The 18572-nt window shown below is 41.7% G+C and overlaps 1 long non-coding RNA gene across 2 annotated transcripts in view; it reads left to right on the top strand.

The window, feature by feature from the left end:
• The window catches only part of LOC137448586 (uncharacterized), a 504441-nt gene that overhangs the window by 465058 nt on the left and 20811 nt on the right, over positions 1-18572 (top strand). For both annotated transcript variants that reach the window (XR_010989146.1, XR_010989145.1), the window contains exon 6: positions 16767-16961. This is a non-coding gene — a long non-coding RNA (uncharacterized lncRNA). The remainder of the gene's footprint in view (positions 1-16766; positions 16962-18572) is intronic.

Genomic DNA, 18572 nt, shown 5'->3' with positions numbered 1-18572 from the left:
GATCTTCCAATCTGGCCTTCCAAGAGCATAGTGGGTTGTAAAGTTACCCTTGTTTTCTACTTGCTTAATCAATCTTAACCAAAAAAGCAGCTGTAAATCTTAGACAGTGCCATTGCAAATTTGTTACCTATTTGCTTTATACTAATTTTTACAGGATTCAGAGCAGAGCATTTTCACAATTGCTCCCAGTCTAGCACCACATGAGATACAGCAGCACATTTCACCTCTGTCCAGGGCTAAACTATAGCACTTGCTCAATGATGCAATGACCACTCCCCAGCAGAGAAGGGAGATCAGGAAAAGGAGAGGGCACCCTTGAGTTGAAATGAAAAGTGATTTAATAGAATTAAATATCAAAACATCAATGCCCAAATAAAGCATATGAAATTATATTCAGACCAGCAAATGTACAGCAGTCACAATAAGCAGAAAGGCAGGGCTAGGTCCCAGTGAAACCAGAACAAGGCAGGATGGTGAAGTAGCTCCATTTATAGTCCCTGGACATTTGTGCTATCAGAGTAGCAAGGTAGCAGGCTACATTTCAAAACATGTCTTCCCCTGCGTGTTTCAAAACATCTTGGCAGTTTGAAGCTGCTTTAGTTCTGTCCCAGCTCAGTAATGCTCTTGGAAGTTCATTTGTGCTTCTTGATGTAAGCTGTCATTTATATCACAAGCACAACCATGATTACAGAAACACTCCTTGTGTGCAAAAAAGTATCACTGTATTAGCTGACTGGCCTTAAGTACGGTGGTTTGCTGAACAGTGGTGTGCTGACAGGAAAACACAGCCTTGCAAAATATATGCAGGGTGAAGTGAAACAAAGTTCACTGGAGGAAAGAAAATAATACTAATCCTTCATTCAATAAGCAGTGAGTTAAGTACATTTTGTGTGTTGAATAAATGTAAAAGCAAAGGGAAGAAAGCTCACATACAAAGGTGGTGTGACTGCCTTCCTCTCTAAAGACAACATATGGGTCATTCAAGTATTAATAATACCTGGAGTTATAGGCAAGCTGCTAATATGAAATACAGTCCCAGGTTTAAAGTTCCACCAAGTTTCAGAGTGTTTTAATTCCCTCTAACCAAAGAATTTCATGGATTGTTTCAATTGTTGAATAGACCCACGGAGTATAATAACCAGGGTTTGAGATGGAATTATATTCACTTTCAGTGCTGCAGTCTCTACTACAATTTTCCACATTCAGACTTGCACCTTGCAAAGGTTTCTGAAGTTTGGATTTGGTTACATGGAGTTGATTCTGTAAAGATCAGTCAGTGCCTGCATGTTAGAGATGCCTTGAGCAGATACAGTCTGGTTGTTGACTGTGATCATTTCTGGATACTCCAGAGTTATGTCCTCCCCTCTTGTTGCTTGTCCTATACCATCCACCTGGTGCTAAGATTAGGGTTAATTCACAAAGCACCTGATCCTTTTAATGGAAAACATAAGCCACAAAGGGCCTCAGATAAATACAGAACATGTTTGCACTGCTGCCCACAGTGTTTTACCTGCTCCTTTTTATAGCCTCGTGATGGTTTCTGGGTGGTCACTTGCTTTCTTTTCCCATGGGTAGATACAGAATCAGCCATTGTTTTTGTTAGTCTGGTTTGTTGTCTTGTTTTATTTGGATTTTTTTTTTTCCTTATTTATCTATTTTTAAACAGCTACAACACAGAATCATAGAATCATAGAATTGTCAGGGTTGGAAGGGACCTCAAGGATCATCTAGTTCCAACCCTCCTGCTATGGACAGTGACACCTCACACTAGATCAGGTTGCTCAGAGTCCCAACAGAATTTGTAACAATTTGAAACTCTTGATGGCAAAACCTGCTGCCATTAGCAAAGGAGCTTCGGGACAGATGCAATACTTGAAAATATTTTCAGTGCCTTCTTGAAAATTGGTTAGATGTCGGGCAGGAAGCAGCAGGATCCTGCTGTTTGCAGAACACTTGGCACACGTTCTTTCTGAAAAGCTAGCCAACTGGCAGGAGTTCACTGGGGTTTTGACTACTGTGAAATGTTGAAAGGGCACTGAGTAGCCCCAAGGTGTTTCTGTTCCTTTAAAAACCTCTTTTCTTCTGTTGACTCAGTGATTTACAATAAAGCATAAATTTCATTTCTTGCAGCTAATTACAAACTGCTCCCTTACAAATTCTTGATCTTTTCACACATCCAAAGGCATCACTAGCAAGCCAGACCCGGTGTTCAGGAGGTTGCAATACTGCACCACTGTTCCTGTAGCAGCCACATACTTCTTGTATCTCTCAGGCTTTCCATTGTGCTAGAAAGTAGAGCAGGTAACTACTTCATCAGTCCAAGATTTCATTCTTGTGGAGCACGGAGGTTCATTATACTTACTTTATCAGCAGTAAGGTTTACTGCCGAATCCATGAGAGATATTCATGTGAAACATGAGCAGAGAGAGAAGCATTGCATCTTTTCATTAATAAGCCCTCTTCTGGGATCCGGCATTAGTGAGATTCAGCGGATCATAGAGCACAGGGGTATCATTTTTACATGATTACTCTAAATTCTTAAACCAGAGGCTTAAGAGAGAGGCTTTTCACAAAGGCAGCTGTGGGAATTGTTAAATGATTGGCACAGCACTCATGATGGGCTGAACCACTCTGGGTAACTCGAGTCATGGGGGGTACCAGCAGATATTTTATTACCTGCTATCAAGAGAAAAGTAGAAAACAGAGAGTGTATCACACAGAGGGAGATATACTAACCCTGTAAATTGCCCCTGTAGTTCTGTCTCTGCTCCTGAACAAAACTCTTGCCATAGTACTGATGCAAGGCTTCATCACATCATGCAGGCTAAACTATTCTCTTCTCTTATAGTATCTTTGCTGTGTCTCAGCTTATTTTTAACCTCTGTGATCCTTCATTCATTAGTGTGACTGCTAAAATAATCCCCTTGGAACCTCCACCCCCCCAGTAATTAATTTTTGATGGAGCAGAGGGTCATGTAATTCCACCAAATGTGATACTTCTAAGGTTTGTTGTCTATGTGTGAGAAACTCTTGGTGACTCAAAGGAATGGTACACAGTTAGCAAATCTATGCTAGATTGTGAGGTTGATGACATTAACAACAGAGAAAACCATCCATGGATTCTGAATACTTACATTGTCTTCTTGACATGTTCTTCTTACATGTGTCTTCTGTGAGTTGATGCAGTTCCATCCAAAAATATTGCCTGGTACTCCCTCTCTCCTAACTGGTTTGTTTTATCCTGCCAAGGTGTGTGCAAACCAGAATGAGAGATTTGATGTGGCTGATATAAAACCTCTTTCTTTTTTTTTTCCCTCCCTAGATTAGTTTTCAGATGGCTAAGTTTTCAGTCTGTTCCAAAACACAGATGCACAAATGCTTATCCCAGCGTGAGAAAAGGGACCCCACAGGGACTGAAGGGACCGAACTGCTTCTGTCATTGACAGCCAAAAGTATTGACTGAGCTGCAGCTTCCAGTCTCTCCTTAGAAAATGGAGATAATAGTAATTCTTTATTTCTTGCTTCTTATGTTAAGGAAAACATTACCAGAATTTGCCACATATGCTTGCATTTGTCCATAGAGCTAGATCACAGGGCAGGTGTTAAATCCATCCAAACTGTGCATAGCTTAGGTAGGTAGATGTGCAAGAAACAAAACACTCAGTTCACCACCAAGCACTTTCAGTGGGAGATGAACTTGAGAATCAGTGCAGTGAGCAAAAGCTATGATGTTGAACTACAAACCATGACCTGCGTGTGAAGCCTTCCGTATTCTCTTCCACAATCTATACCTGTCCTAATGCAGCTGGTCTTGTAGGCAACAGCTGCCAGAATCTTCCTAAGGTATCATTAACTCAGAAATATGTAGGTGACCGTTGCTCCATTTATGTTTGTTTGGTGAGTGTTAAAAGAAAAATCCTTCCTGAAGTATTTCCCCAACATGTTGAAGAACAGTTGTAAAAACCTCCAGCTTCCCAGTTAGCCTGGTCCTGACTGCTAATAGTTAGAGGTTCTTTTAGGTTCTGAAGTTTAAAAAAGAGAATAGAGAAGGAGGAAGAAGTGAAGTGAAAGGAGAAGACTACAACAGACCTATGAAACCAAGAAGCTGTATTGGAGATTTCTGAAGTATCCTGCTGCAAAATACTTTGAGCCTTGTTCTAAATCCATCAATTTTCAGATTTTTAGTTACAAGTGCTTTTAAGCAGAGGTATTCTTCTTTGAGAAGAATTCTTTCAATCTTGTGAATTCTACAAGTCTGACCAGAAAAAGAAAAATAAGGACCAAGAAGGTGAGGTTGAGTGAGGGGCTGAATGGTCCAGAACAGCAAGGAACACATGATTAGAAGCCAACAAGTTTCTTTTTCAGTATCTCTGAATTAATTAGAAACAGGTGCAAGCTATAATATTTATTACAACAATGCATCATTTTTGTCTGTTTCCAAGGTCATCATCCTAGCCAATAGGAAGGCAGCAACCCACAGGGAATATAACTTAATCTATATGGGTAACACCTGAATTACTTAACCCTTTATCTAATGGAATGAAATATAATATTGCACAAAGTGCAAAGCTAACAAAATAGAAAATCCTATGAGAAATCTTCATGATAACAGGTTCCAGTGAAGTAAGTGACATCACCAACTGAGCTAATAGCCAGCCTTAGGTAAAATGGAGTAGGTACAGATAAGGAATGAGGAAAAGGTGGTTTACTACTTCTCTTTAAAAGGCCTGGGTTTATGTAGGATTTACTGCAGTAGGAGGCCATGATTGTGTGTTATCTAGCGCCTGCTGTACAGTTGTGTCTCATATGCTGCATTTGGCTAAGGTTTAGCAATATATTTCTTTGGCTACATCTCCAGATGTAGATCTCTTTGGCTGTATTTCCAGATGTAGATCTCTTTGGCTGCATGTCTCTAGAGGAATCAGGCTGCTTTATACAGAGGCACCTAGACAGTGCCTTTTTGAGCTGCCAGTTGAGCATGCCAGAGTTTTCAAGCAAGGGAAGCCCAAGAAAGAAAGTCATTGATCCTTCCTGCCTTGTAAATCAGTAAATTTAGAGAGACAAGGTCCATGTGGTTCTGTCCATCTGAGGGCAAGCATCCCAAATATGATTTCACCTGGTCCCACAATGATTCTGTTGATTAAAAGTGACGGTGCCCTTGGTTACAAAAAGAGACCTATTTTAAAAGCTTCCCTCTTGTGAGTCTTTCTTATAATCTTTGCATGATTTCCTTGTGCCTTTGTGATCATTTGGGAATGAGAATCTTATTTTAAGTTCCATTTTATTTCTTTCAAATGTGACAAATATAAATACAGTAACAAAGCAGCATACGTTAATAATGGAGATGTGTGAAATTACAGGACTTTTGCCTTTTTGCAAAAGCCACGAGTTGACAGTATTTCTGCAGACAGAAACTATTTTTTTCCACCCTCAAATCATCACACAGCATAAAAATCTGCGGGCATTTGTGTATCTTTGGATGGAAAATCACATAGGAAATACAGACTGCCTTTTGAGAATTTACATGCTCTGGGTCATTTCTTGTTCTCTTGTCACCCAGAACCCCCTCAAAGGCACCTCAGCATCTAGTCATCATTGCTGCCCAGATTAATTGCACTGTGTCTACTATGTCTGCAATTGGTTACTAATGTTCTGTGTGATCTCAGGAACCATTCTTAAATGAGTATTATCTGTCCATTGAGTTCAGAGGTAAAATAATCTGAATACATGATATTGATGGATTTGGGATTAAATTTTGAGTGGTCATTTTAGCAAGAGAGACAGATCCTGAAGTAATTTTTAAAGAGTACAGCAGAGTAAAACGTGATGTTTAGCAAGGACCCCTCTCCCCAACACTCCAAGCAATGTCACAGTATCACACTGTCACAGTATCACTTAGGTTGGAAAGGACCTCGAGGATCATCGAGTCCAATCTATCAACACAGACCCCATGACTAGACCATGGCACCAAGTGCCACGTCCAATCTCCCCTTGAACGCCTCCAGGGTCGATGACTCAACCACCTCCCTGGGCAACCCGTTCCAATGACGAACGACTCGCTCGGTGAAGAACTTCCTCCTCACCTCGAGTCTAAACCTCCCCGGCGCAGCTTGAGACTGTGTCCCCTTGTTCTGGTGCTGGTTGCCTGGGAGAAGAGGCCAACCCCTTCCTGGCTACATCCACCTTTCAGGTAGTTGTAGAGGGCAATGAGGTCACCCCTGAGCCTCCTCTTCTCCAGGCTAAACAATCCCAGCTCCTTCAGCCTCTCCTCATAGGGCTTGTGTTCAAGGCCTCTCCCCAGCCTTGTTGCCCTTCTCTGGACACGTTCAAGTGTTTTGATGTCCTTCTTAAATTGAGGGGCCCAGAACTGGACACAGTCCCAGCATTAGGTTCCTGAGCGGTTCAGACCTCAGTGTCTTCACTGAGTGAATTTAGTATCCCATACTTTACAAATGAGCCTGGGCTTGTGGTTTGCAAATCTTTTAGTATAGGACTGGTGAGTTTGTACATCATCCTGAGCATCACAGATTGGCTTAAACAATCTGTTCCTTGAAGTATAAAATCCACACACTGTATTTTTTCCCTCCTGTGTCTCCCCTCCTCCCCCAAAATAGAGGGCTAGATCTGAGCCTGGGAATCTGATGTGTTATTACAGCCAAGGCTCTTGCCAACATGACACAGGTGTGCACCATGAGACGCATAAGGAGAAAAGGGACATTGGAATTGTCCAACGCCTGCTATGATGGCAGCTGCCTTCCTGTGGAGTACCTCTGGCACCAGGGAGTCAGTAAAATTAGGGGGAGGCAGGGGAGAGCCTCCCTGCACTTGGAAGGATATTTCAAGCCAATATTTACACAGTCCAAAAGGTGCCCAATGTGAGTCATTATGTGGGGATGCGACTGAGCAAGCAAAGCTATGCAAGGAAGCTGAGCAACACCGAAGAGTACCAAGCACATCTGGGACTTTTGGAAACACACTGAGGCCACTTGAAAATGGGTCTGGTGATTCTGGGAGGCTCTGCTCAGCTGAGCTGTTTCACTTTGTGTCCTGAGTGCAAAGCTGTACCTGAATTGTATTTTACTGTGAATCAGGCAGCTCAAGTTACAGGTGAGTGGCTGGGTAACCTGCTTGAGTCTTGGTCTTTCTGTTTTGTACTTAACTGAATAATACCTTCTCTTTTTTTTTTTTTCTTTTCTCTTTTTTTTTTTTTTTTTTCTTTCCCTTTTTACTCATTGATCAAGCTGCTTTTGAGAAAAGTGATACTTTGCATATCTGGCTAAGTGCTGTTAAAGCCTCTGCCTGCGGTTTGTTAAAATTAAAAAGAAAAAAAAAAAGGGAAAAAAAAAAAAAAGGGGAAAAAAAAAAAAGAAGAAGTGTGATCTTGCTGGAGAAGTAATTTGCTTCTCTCCAACCAATGATGGCTTGCACTTTATGCAAATTGGTATCTAGGGACAACAAATCCCATTTAATACATATGCATAGTTCATAAAAAAAAAACGACGTGAGAGAAAGAGAAAAAAGATAAAACAACGAGTCAGCAAAAGAACAGGTTCCGAGGAAATTTATTGTCCCAAATTGGACATTTGTAACAGATGATGTGAACAAGTGTTAACTTTGTTTTCAGCAGCTCTTCACGTACATTCACGAGACATCACACAGATTATGTTTTAAGGATCTGAACTGTAATAAAAAAAAGTGTCTGTGGGCTTTAGAGTGTTGTGTTCCATATGGTTGGGGAAGTGCGGAGTTATTGCGACAAGCATCTTGTGAAGCTCATTACGCGCGGCGGTGTTAGATGCGAATTGCTGCGCATCGCTATAGGGTACGTACATGACATCCCACAGTCAGCAGATAGCAACTGGAAATGAAAGATATGAAGGCACAGAGTACAGCTTCAGGGAACATGTTAGACAAAACATCTGCTGGTATCAGAAAGCTGCATTATCAGATCATTGTGGCCATGAATTTTTTATAAAGACTTTTTTTTTTCTTCTTTTTTTTTTTTTAAAGCTGCAACTTTGAAAGTGACATTTTGCGAGAAAGTTTTTGATTGAAGTGTGATGTCAGGAGAAAGGCCAGTCTAGTTTATTATCTGTGTAAGAGCCAATATTGGCAGCCTGAATCAACTCCTTTCTCCAAGCAGTTGAGTTGGCCATTCACACACTACAAGTGCTTTTTTCTCTTCTGATCTTGACAGCTGATAAAGCCTTGACCCAGATTACAGGTTGTGGCTTTAGTACCCAGCTTCTCAGCAAGGAGTTTTCAAAGTTTTGTCCCTGAAGGGCTACTTAATGACATGGCTGAAGGATACCGAACAAAATTCACCCAAAATGCAAAACCTTTCTGCTCAGAAGGTGGAACACAGCAAGCTTCACAGAGTGGAGAGTTCAACATCTTCACCAAATTCCCTCTCAAGTGGGACCCGCACAGCCGTCAGGTACCTTGTCACCACTGTAATGATGATAATTGGCTGCCTTCTTAAGGATGACCACAATTTTAAAAGGCCATCACATGTTGCTTCAGAAAGCTTCTCAAGCCCATGGAAGCGTTGCCATAAAGCATGAACATCTCAGTGCTTGGAGAGACCTCATACCTTCTTAACATTCCTGAGATTTATAAGGGCAGTAAGATGGCATGAAGTATATGTGCATATTGTTAACTATTTACAGTAAAAAGGACAGGCATTTTCCAGGTGACCTCCTCCTCTGCACCAAGAGGTACCAAGGACAAACTTGGCTCTTGTTGATCTGCAGATGGTCTCTCTCTCTAGTGCACTGCCTTAAAACTGCATTCAAAAGTGAGCAAACTAATTTCCTGTAGAGATTCACAAGTAGTTGTATCACATAGAAGACCAAAATTTCCCTGTCTTTTTTTTTTTTTCTCCTTCTTCCTAAACTTTCTCCCTGTGTGTCTGTAAGGAAAGCTGGGAAAATGGAGAGATGTGTCCAAAAGCATCATGACTTATGAAAGGATTTAGTTGTCAACAGCAATTTTTTAGGTAATGCCATTCACCAACGTAAGGGGGGGTGCAGAGAAAAGCCAGAAGCGATTTGCACTGTCACTGATACTTAGGAAGCCTGAAACTAAGCAAGGGATTTTACTGACCTGGCCTGTTGCTGAAAGAGGTAGTTGCCAGGTGAGGGATATAGCTGCTGAGAGAAGCTGCAAAGAGCTTCAATGTTCCCTGAGATGACAGCCCACATAGGCCATGGCTGTAACTTAATTTTCCCAACTGCTGCAAAGTAACATTTAAAAACAGCAGGCCTGGCATATAGGACATGCAGATCAAGGTTTGGCTGTGTCACTTACCTTGACAGGAGCTACATCAGGGAGGTAATTCGGTGCCATCATCATCATCATATAAAAATAACCCTAATGAGTTTTTTGTGATTGCTTCCTTAGATGAAATGTTTAGAAAATACTTACAGATATATTTAATGAAAACAGAGGCCAAAGCCAAGCATTCCTGTTTAATTGAAGTTTAGAGGTTGGAAGATTACTATGAGCTGAAATTTGGATTTGAAACTTGCTCATATTTGTAGAAACAAAAAGCTGAATATGGATCTTCATTTCCCAGGAGAACTCTTCACCAGACTATCTCAAATCTGTGCATCACAGCATGAAGCTCTCAGACCCTGGGTTGCTCTGGTTGAGAAAGACATCTGGCCTTATCTGAGTACAGGTCATCAAGGACATAGTTAGAGTTACAAAAATATGAATCAGAGGCTACTAAGTTTTTAATGTTTTTCAAAAGAGTGCAAAGCTCTTCCACATGAACTCAATGTTCCTTTATTGGCTTCACACATACATTGATGAGCAGCTGAAGAAAGAGCTTCTGCTGGGCTCAGGCACTGCTTATATGGGAACTTGCCTGGACAAACTCATGTCTCCAGAGTGGAGGCTTTCCTCTGAACCAGTGTCCCAGCAGCCTGTTAGGAAATGCTGTGTATTAGGCTGGTGAGAGGCCTTGAGCACAAGCCCTATGAGGAGAGGCTGAGGGAGCTGGAATTGTTTAGCCTGGAGAAGAGGAGGCTCAGGGGAGACCTGAAGAGTGGTTGTAGCCAGGAGGGAGTTGGTCTCTTCTCTCAAGCAACCAGCACCAGAACAAGAGGACAGTCTCAAGCTGCACCAGGGGAAGTTTAGGCTCGAGGTGAGGAAAAAGTTCTTCATGGAGAGAGTTGTTAGCCGTTGGAATGTGCTGCCCAGGGAGGTGGTGGAGTCACTGTCCCTGGAGGTGTTCAAGAAGGGATTGGATGTAACACTTGGTGCCATGGTCTAGTCATGAGGTCTGTGGTGACAGGTTGGACTCGTTGATCTTTGAAGTCTCTTCCAACCTTGGTGATTCTGTGATTCTGTATTTGCAGTTAGGAGGCTGGCAGTACAGCTCTTCAAAATGAGACATCAACCAAATTTTTTCTTAACAGTTGTTGTCGTATGCAATGACCCAACACTGAGCAAAAATGAGCCCTGCAAGTCAGTCCTATCTGTGTGTACAAAGCAAGCGGAAACATTTAACTACCTCTTACGGACATGCAGTCAGATACTGCTTTATCTGCAAGCCAATACATCAACATATACTAATTGGTCTGTACTATTGCAGGAACTGTGGGTTTAATTGCAGAGGCTGAGATGTGAGCATTATAGTTCTTCCCCTCCTTCTTATTTACTTCAGCTTCTAGTGTGGGCTTTCACCATGCTTTGGCAGATTTTATCAGCTACTCTCCAACATCCTTTGTCCATGTCTGCTCTCCCTGGTTGCAAAAATATTTTGGAATAAATAACTATTTCAGTGATGGAGTAGATATGCTTTCTTATAGCATGTGTGTATATATATATTATATATTTATGTATGTGTATGTGTATATGTATATATATATATACACATATCAACATTCTGTCCCCATCTACAGATGACTGTAATAAAGGAAGCTTGTAAAGAGTGCAGGCAGTATGCCTAGACAGCAGATCAGGCAGAGGGGCAAAAGAGCTGGCATCACAATGCAGTGAAAGAGTATAGAAGAATATATGGGCATGCAGCTAACAGGAAGGGAAGTGAAGTGGCTGGAGGGTAAAGAGATATAATGGGTCCCAAATGTGGCAAGCACATATGCTGCCACAGAGCAAATGCAAAGTGCCACCACTAGTGACAAGTGTATTGCACCTAAGGAAAACAGCTGTGCTGAGCGCCCAGATCCATGTTCAGCCTCCTGACCCTGTGTCTTCCTGATCTGATGTGGATTAAACTGGTCAGGTCTGAGAGCCTGAGTGCACATTCCACAGAAATAATGGCTCAGTAAATTTCTGAAATACTTCTTGCCCCTCTACATATTTTGCATTTGCAATATTGCATTTGCAGAATTGGTTCGTTTTGCTTTATCTTACTGTATTTATTCTGCTGTTCTCAGTGTCACATGAACCCTTTAATTATCTATTTAGATCATTGCATGGTTTAGTGCAGTTTTGTGTTGTGAACCCTCCCACATAACCCTATTATTTGTTAATAATTTTTCTAATTCGAAGAAGAAGCACCCTTTACCTGAGCTGGATCTCCTGTTCTTAGGCATAAATACAATAACGTTTCCTGTGAAGAGCATCCCCTAACTGGTCCTATCCACTCTGTATGCATTTTAATATTAAAAAATATTAATAAATTATTCCAAATATTAAATCCTAACCATTCTGGGCCCCTCAGTTTAGGAAGGATGTTGACTTGCTGGAACGAGTCCAGAGAAGGGCAACGAAGTTAGTGAGGGGCTTGGAACACAAGCCCTATTAGGAGAGACTGAGGGAGCTGGGGCTGCTTAGCCTGGAGAGGAGGAGACTCAGGGGTGACCTTATTGCTCTCTACAACTACCTGAAGGGGGGTTGTAAACAGGCAGAGGTTGGTCTCTTCTCCCAGGCAGCCAGCACCAGAACAAGAGGACACAGTCTCAGGCTGCGCCAGGGGAAGTTCAGGCCGGAGGTCAGGAGGAAGTTTTACACAGAGAGAGTGATAGCCCATTGGAATGGGCTGCCCGGGGAGGTGGTGGAGTCGCCATCACTGGAGGTGTTCAGGAGGAGACTTGACAGGGTGCTTGGTTACATGGGTTAGTTGATTAGGCGGTGTTGGGTGATAGGTTGGACGCGATGATCTTGAAGGTCTCTTCCAACCTGGTTTATTCTATTCTATTCTATTTGACTCAATGAGCCTCTGTGTCTGTAGGCTTTCTGTGATAGCTACACACTACTGATTTTTTGTTGATCTTGGGTGTTTTTAAGCAGAATAACACTGAGGGTTGGAATTTGATTTGAATTAATCATGTCTGATTAGACAAGAACAAATTGGGCTGTTCTGAAAATCCCAGAATCCCTCTAATACAATTTAATGTGCTATTCCAAAAGAAATACTTCATATATCCACTAAGATTTAGCTTTTTTCATTTTTCCTGAGTGCTGAATACTCTGGAGGGGGTCATTATGGTGATGTTCAAGGTACAGGAAAGAAAGCATTTTGTCTTATGAAAATACAGGTATTTTAGGATGGAGTCACCTGGTGGTAGATCTCATAAATGTACATAAAGAGATGCATCCTAATATTATGAGTTTGAGTTTTTTCTTCACATCACCCTGACTGTCCATCTAGAAGCTTTGATAGATGGAGCCACAAAAACAAAAGACTGTATTTAGTTTAATAAGCCAATTTAAAGAGAAAGCTTGGAATTATATATGGCAGAGGACAATTATGCAGACTGAATGATTCTTTAATTAGTAATGAGGTTCATGAAAGGCAAAGGAGGAAAGATCCTCCTCTCAGAAGGCTTGTGGTTCTCTGTACACCCTCTGGTGCCTGCCAGGCAACCAAAGCATTTTAGGGGCTCTGCTGCAGGCATCCTTTTGGTGGAAAATCTCAGATGGAAATCTTTCATTCCTAAACAGGCTCACCACACATCTCCATCTTGCCAAGCTCTGTCAGAAAGTCTGAAGTGGCAAGTGAACTGTGTCTCGTAAGTACTTGCTAGACCCTAAACTGCGAGTATGGTGCTGAAGGTATTTTAACAACAATCCACTCTTTCTCTCTTGCCCTTCTTTTCCTCACTCTCTGGTTTGCAGCCTGGAAAGTATTACATGGAGAGATAGAAGGCTACCTGCAGATCCATCAGTTTGGCCTTTTCCATGTAGCTTTTATGCTTCTTTTAAATCTCTGACTGTTGTGTGCTGGAGCAACAAGCCATATGTTAAAGATGTTAAAGAGCAAATAGTTTGCAGACTGTACCAGCATGCAGAGTCAGAGGGGAAGCGAGCAATAATGTTGGGAGAAGGTGGAAGAAGTGATTATCTAGAAGTGATTATTCAGGAGGGCAATAGTGGGAGGTGCCGTAAGTGACAAGGATTCACTACGGGATGCGAATCACTTAAGGCAAAGCTATTAGGATCAATTTAAAATACCAAAGAGGAAGACTAAAGTGACAATAACATATTTTAATTGAAATCACAAATATCATTCTGCAAACTGATGTAAAAGAGACCAGGCAGAGTTATTTTATCTGAACAGAGGAAAAAGTTTTCCTTTTCCATTAAGGGGAAAAAAAAAAAACAGTCCTTTCTGGCAGAGGCCAAAATGGAGCAGAATTGGGGTTTTTTTGAATTCTTAAATGCCAGTTATATATATTTCTCTGTTTTAATGTTCTTTTTTCTCTTGATGGGCATGTTATAAATGGAATTAGCTACATTACTAATGCTTTTAATCTGATTTTAATAGAGCCAAGGGCTGAAGCATGGAATCAGCGTGTGTCCCATTAAAAGAAAAATACAGTTATAGAGACAATAAATAGGATGTCCAGATAAACACATTTATCTATGCATTAGTTTTATTTATTGAGATAAGTAGCCTTATGTGCAGACACTGGGGTGTTTTTTGGACACTCTTCCAAAGCTGAAGTCCGTATGATGGGGTTGTTACTGCTTTTGGCAGCAGAAATATGAACTTGGTAAAAGAGCCTGGCATGAAAAACCACTGAGTTCTGACATATTCCATTTGCTCCTAACTCTTTGATTTCTACTCACAGGATCTGACATATGTTGGACATTGACCTTGCTCTTTAAATAAGCTTATTTTAGAGGACCTTTGCAGAATGCTGTCTGTTTGGCCTCTATGTAAGCTGTTAGGGAAATGTAGTACAAACACAGAAGTTGTATGTTTTGAATGCCACAGATGTTAAGCTGAAGAGCAGTTGGTTAGATCTATACTTTTGACTGCTTTCTGTGCTCTTAACAAGGAAGTGTCCTTAAAGAAAAGAAAAAATCCTGCATTTTTATGAAGTCTTTTCAAAAATTTATTTTTAGCAAGAAGTTCAGGACCAGACTTTTTTTTTTTGGTTTTTTTTTCCCCAGTCTGAAATATTCTGATTGGGCTCTCAAATGCCTCTCTGTAACTTCTCTAAAGCTTGGTTTCTGCCTTTATGAAACAACACACTTCACTCACTGAATTTCAAGAAGAGCCATAACCTTCAGTGTGGAGATTTGCTTTCCATTTGTCATAGGGGAGCAGCTTGCATAAAAGTTCACAGTAGAAGTGCTGCAATCTAGCAAATGCCAGCATGTATCACTATGCAATAAAACAAATCACCGGGTCCCAACATGGCAAATTAGAGTGAGGGAATGACTGTGCCTTTATGAGATGGGTAGAAAAAATGTCCTTCATTAAGCCTATATCTGCTGAACTAAATAGAAAGCGCCTACCAGCTCCAGTGACAGCAAGAAGAGAAAGAAACTTGGAATTGCATTTGGGATGTGTTTGATGTTCTGCTATTGCTGGTAGACAAACTCCTGCACTCTTTACTTGGACTTCAAAATTTGGACCCTGGAAATTCAATCAGCTGAACATGCCCCTGGAAAGGGTTGCTGAGTTTAGCCATATCTGAGTAAATGGCAATAAAATTCTACACATAGGAAAACAGGTATCAAATTGCCAAAATGCATGTAAATTTGGATTCATGGTTGTGTGTAGCTTTTCAGGACTTAACTTGGCCCTGTATGCAGCAAGGAGAGGCATCTGAGCTCTGCCAGAGCATTAATAATCATCTTTGATTGCCTGTGGATGACTCTGGACATTTGGCTTCACAAACACACAGGAAGGGCATGAAGACCTGTCTTTGTTGACACTGAGTTGAGAGGCTGTGACCGTTTGACATGGAAAATTTCCTTGGCTAAGGGAGCTAGGAGTAGGTATTTTTACCTCTCCCTGCAAACTTGTCTCCCTGATTCACTGGCATCCCCTCCTGTTCCTATGAATAACTCATCTCCATTGCGTATACAGGGTTCATAGTCTGACCCATAAAGTCTTTTGGGGAAATACAGGAGCATCATGACACCATTGCCAGTGCTGGTGGCTGCTCAACATTGGATCAGCTGGATGTGTGCCATCAGTCAAAGGGAAGGATGTACATTGCAACATAACTGGGTGAATACAAGAGAAGCAAAGAGGTTAGGGTTTTTAACAGGGAAACACTGCGAGCCTGCTGTGCACCACTGGTCCAGGCACTTTCTGTTGAGATCTGCCACCTCTAGCAGCCAGATCCCTGCCCTTGCTCTTCTCATTGACAACACACAGCATTTTCTCAGGCTGCCCAGAGAGGTAGTAGAGTCTCCATCTTGGGAGCCATTCCAAACTCACCTGTGTGACCACCTCTAGGTCAGCCTGCTATGGTGGGGAAGCTGGGACTCGATGATCTCCAGATGTTCCTTCCAGACCCTACCATTCTGTGGTTTAGTGGCTTTCAGTATATTAATTCTTCTAGCATCTATCTTTATTTACAGTAAAGGCGGTAAGACCCTGGAACAGGTTGCCCACTAAGTTCATGGCCAGGCTAAATGAGGTCTTGAGCAATCTGGTCTAGGGAAGGTGTCCCTGCCCATGGCAGCAAGGTTGAAATCAGATGATTAGACCCTTTCCAACCCAAACCAATCTATGAATCTATGTCAGAGCTGCTCTGTCTCCTGTAAAGAGTAGTTGCTCAAACTTCCCTTAACCATTATTCACAAACTCTTTTTTTTTTTTCAGGGAAATGGCTTTTATTTGTTATGAATTCTTCATACAGAAAAGCTTCTTACAAAAACTAAATAATGTAATGTATTCCAGGTTCTGGACAGATAAAAACTGAAAGGGCTGTGGTGTTTGTGCAAGTGGAATGATAGTGACAAGTACCACATGAAGTCCCCAAAGAGGACTCCATCCCCCCAAAAAAAGACTGAAGACTCTAATGTAGTGGTGTTTTGTGAAACAATTTGAGCATAAATGCCACATTCTTTCCCGTTAACTGACTTCCGTTGTACCAGGATTTTTTATGTTTAATATGTATTTTCAGCACACTGAGAACAACACTTTCCATTGTGATAGTGCTGCAGGAAGATTTAAAGGTTGTAGTGTACTGAGCATTGAGATGCAAATCACATTTACACCCAACCTCCTGCTGGGGCCCAAATTTTTATAGATCAGATTCTGCAGCCGTGATGAAGAATCAGTGATCTGCCTTTGCTGGGATTCACAAATTAGTTGCGGTCTAAGGTATCGTTTCCTATGATATAATTGTAACTTAGCAGATGAAAGTTTGTCACTGAAGACAGTCCCCTGATCTTCCATTATTTTTCCAGCTGCAGTGCCACTGAGGATCCTTTCACAGACAATGCAAACACACACATCACAGCTCCCCACCCTGCAATATGCTGTTGCTGAATATAAATATACTGTATGTATTGATCCTCTCCCTCTTGCTTTCTTTCTCCCCCAGTGTGCAGATGGTAAAACACTGGCTGCCATGAACTTCGTGTTTAAAAATGGAAAGAAGAAAAAGTTGTGGTTTGGAGGCTGCTAGAGCAGCTCCTGCAAGCTTGTAACATGATGGCTGCTGACATCGCCAAGAAGATAATAGGGCATGCCTGTCCTATTGTGGATAACTGTTTTCTAATTGCTCATGAAGTTTCAGGTAAGGAGCATGCAATCCAATTTGTTGTAATAGGTAATGTCCTGGGTTTGACTTTTCAGAGTGATTTTTTTAATTATTATTTTTACTGCTGTCATTACAAATGCCTGGCTCTTCACAGTTGGAAGGACACTATGGAAAGGCTGGTGCAGTGCTGTGTGGCAGCACAGGACGTTTTTAGCCATGTACGTGGCAGGCAGTACCAGTTCATATCTGTCTGCTTCACTGTGCTCCTGACTGTAAGAGGACAGATCCCTCTGAAGACTTCATGCCTTCATCTCTCTGAAACACACTGTGCCAGCAGGAAAGACTGTGCCGAAGCAGATGTTTTGGGTTACCAAGTCCTGCTTGTTGAGGCTGCAAAGTGCTAGTGGCTACACTTCCCTATTGATGTGCTGCGTCTGCTCTTGCAATTCATGCAGCACAGCATCCATGACGAACCCACAGTAGGTAACTCATTGCCTGACAGAAAAGTTAGAGGAGATGGATATTGCCCTCTTCTCCTAGAAATGGAATGGAAACTTATTTTTATAGTGCACTGAATCTGTCTGAATGATGACAACATTCAGTTCTTAACAGTTTTGGGCTAGTAGCTTAAACAGATAGTTTTGCTTCTCAATGCCCTGAACAACTGAAGCCTCCAAGAAACCAGTGAGGTAGAGACTCTTGACTGTGCACAAATATGATGAAAATTATCACCAGCAGTGATCATAAGTTCAGAGCTGAGTCCACCAATCTGCATCTGCTTGCCATCCCGTGACCTTAGTTCCACTATTTATTACTAATTAGCCACCAGCTAATACTAGTAGCTACTAGTGTTGCAACATTGAAGGGTTCCATACAGATTAATGAGAATGAGCACTTGTTGACAGCCATGGTGGGAGTTCCCTGTCTGCAGCATTTCAAGGGTCCCCATTGCTATAACATTCTATTACCTCCTTTGGTAATTATAACTGACATTGAGCAGGGTTTTCATAGGTCTCATTTGCAGAGCCAAAAGACATATTCTGTCTGTGGTGAAAAGAGGCCAGTAATAATATATTTCCCAATAACAGTCCCTTCTTTTCTCCACATCCCACACATGGGTGACACAATGCAAGGGGACAGAACTGGGGGTTCCACTGCCACATGAGAAGGTGGCTGCAGGATGGCAGCTGAAGGACAGATGCTGGATTCACCCTCCCAGCAGCGCCTTGGCCAGGCTGCTCAAAACATCACTTTTTCATGCTTCGCTGTCCTACAGGAAGCACTCTTTCCCTGCTTTTTGAGTATGTGGAGAGCAATTTAGCCATTTTATCTTAAAGTCAATTGCCTTCTTCATTTGTGACTATGAAGGTAGTTAAAATGCTACAGAAATTCAGTGCACCAGCAGTAAATAACTTTAGTGGGGCTTTCAGCACCTATTTCAAAAAGGGTGAATAATCAGAATTAATGTGGTGGGTTTAAAAAGCACAGAGAAATATAGGGCCCTGGTAACTCTTACAGGGAATATGAGTGCAGCTTCCTTAGGATTTCCAATTGCCTGTTTGCAAAAAGAGGTACAGGGGAATGCCCTGGCCTCATGGTCAGCTTCTTAAAGCCATTCTGCAGAGAGAGGCACATGCTGTACATCCA

This window comes from Melanerpes formicivorus, unplaced genomic scaffold, assembly GCF_026170545.1.
Source record: "Melanerpes formicivorus ecotype bairdi unplaced genomic scaffold, bMelFor1.0.p_v2 SCAF_25, whole genome shotgun sequence".
NCBI lineage: Eukaryota > Metazoa > Chordata > Aves > Piciformes > Picidae > Melanerpes > Melanerpes formicivorus.
This window is presented reverse-complemented; position numbering and strand designations above follow the sequence as displayed.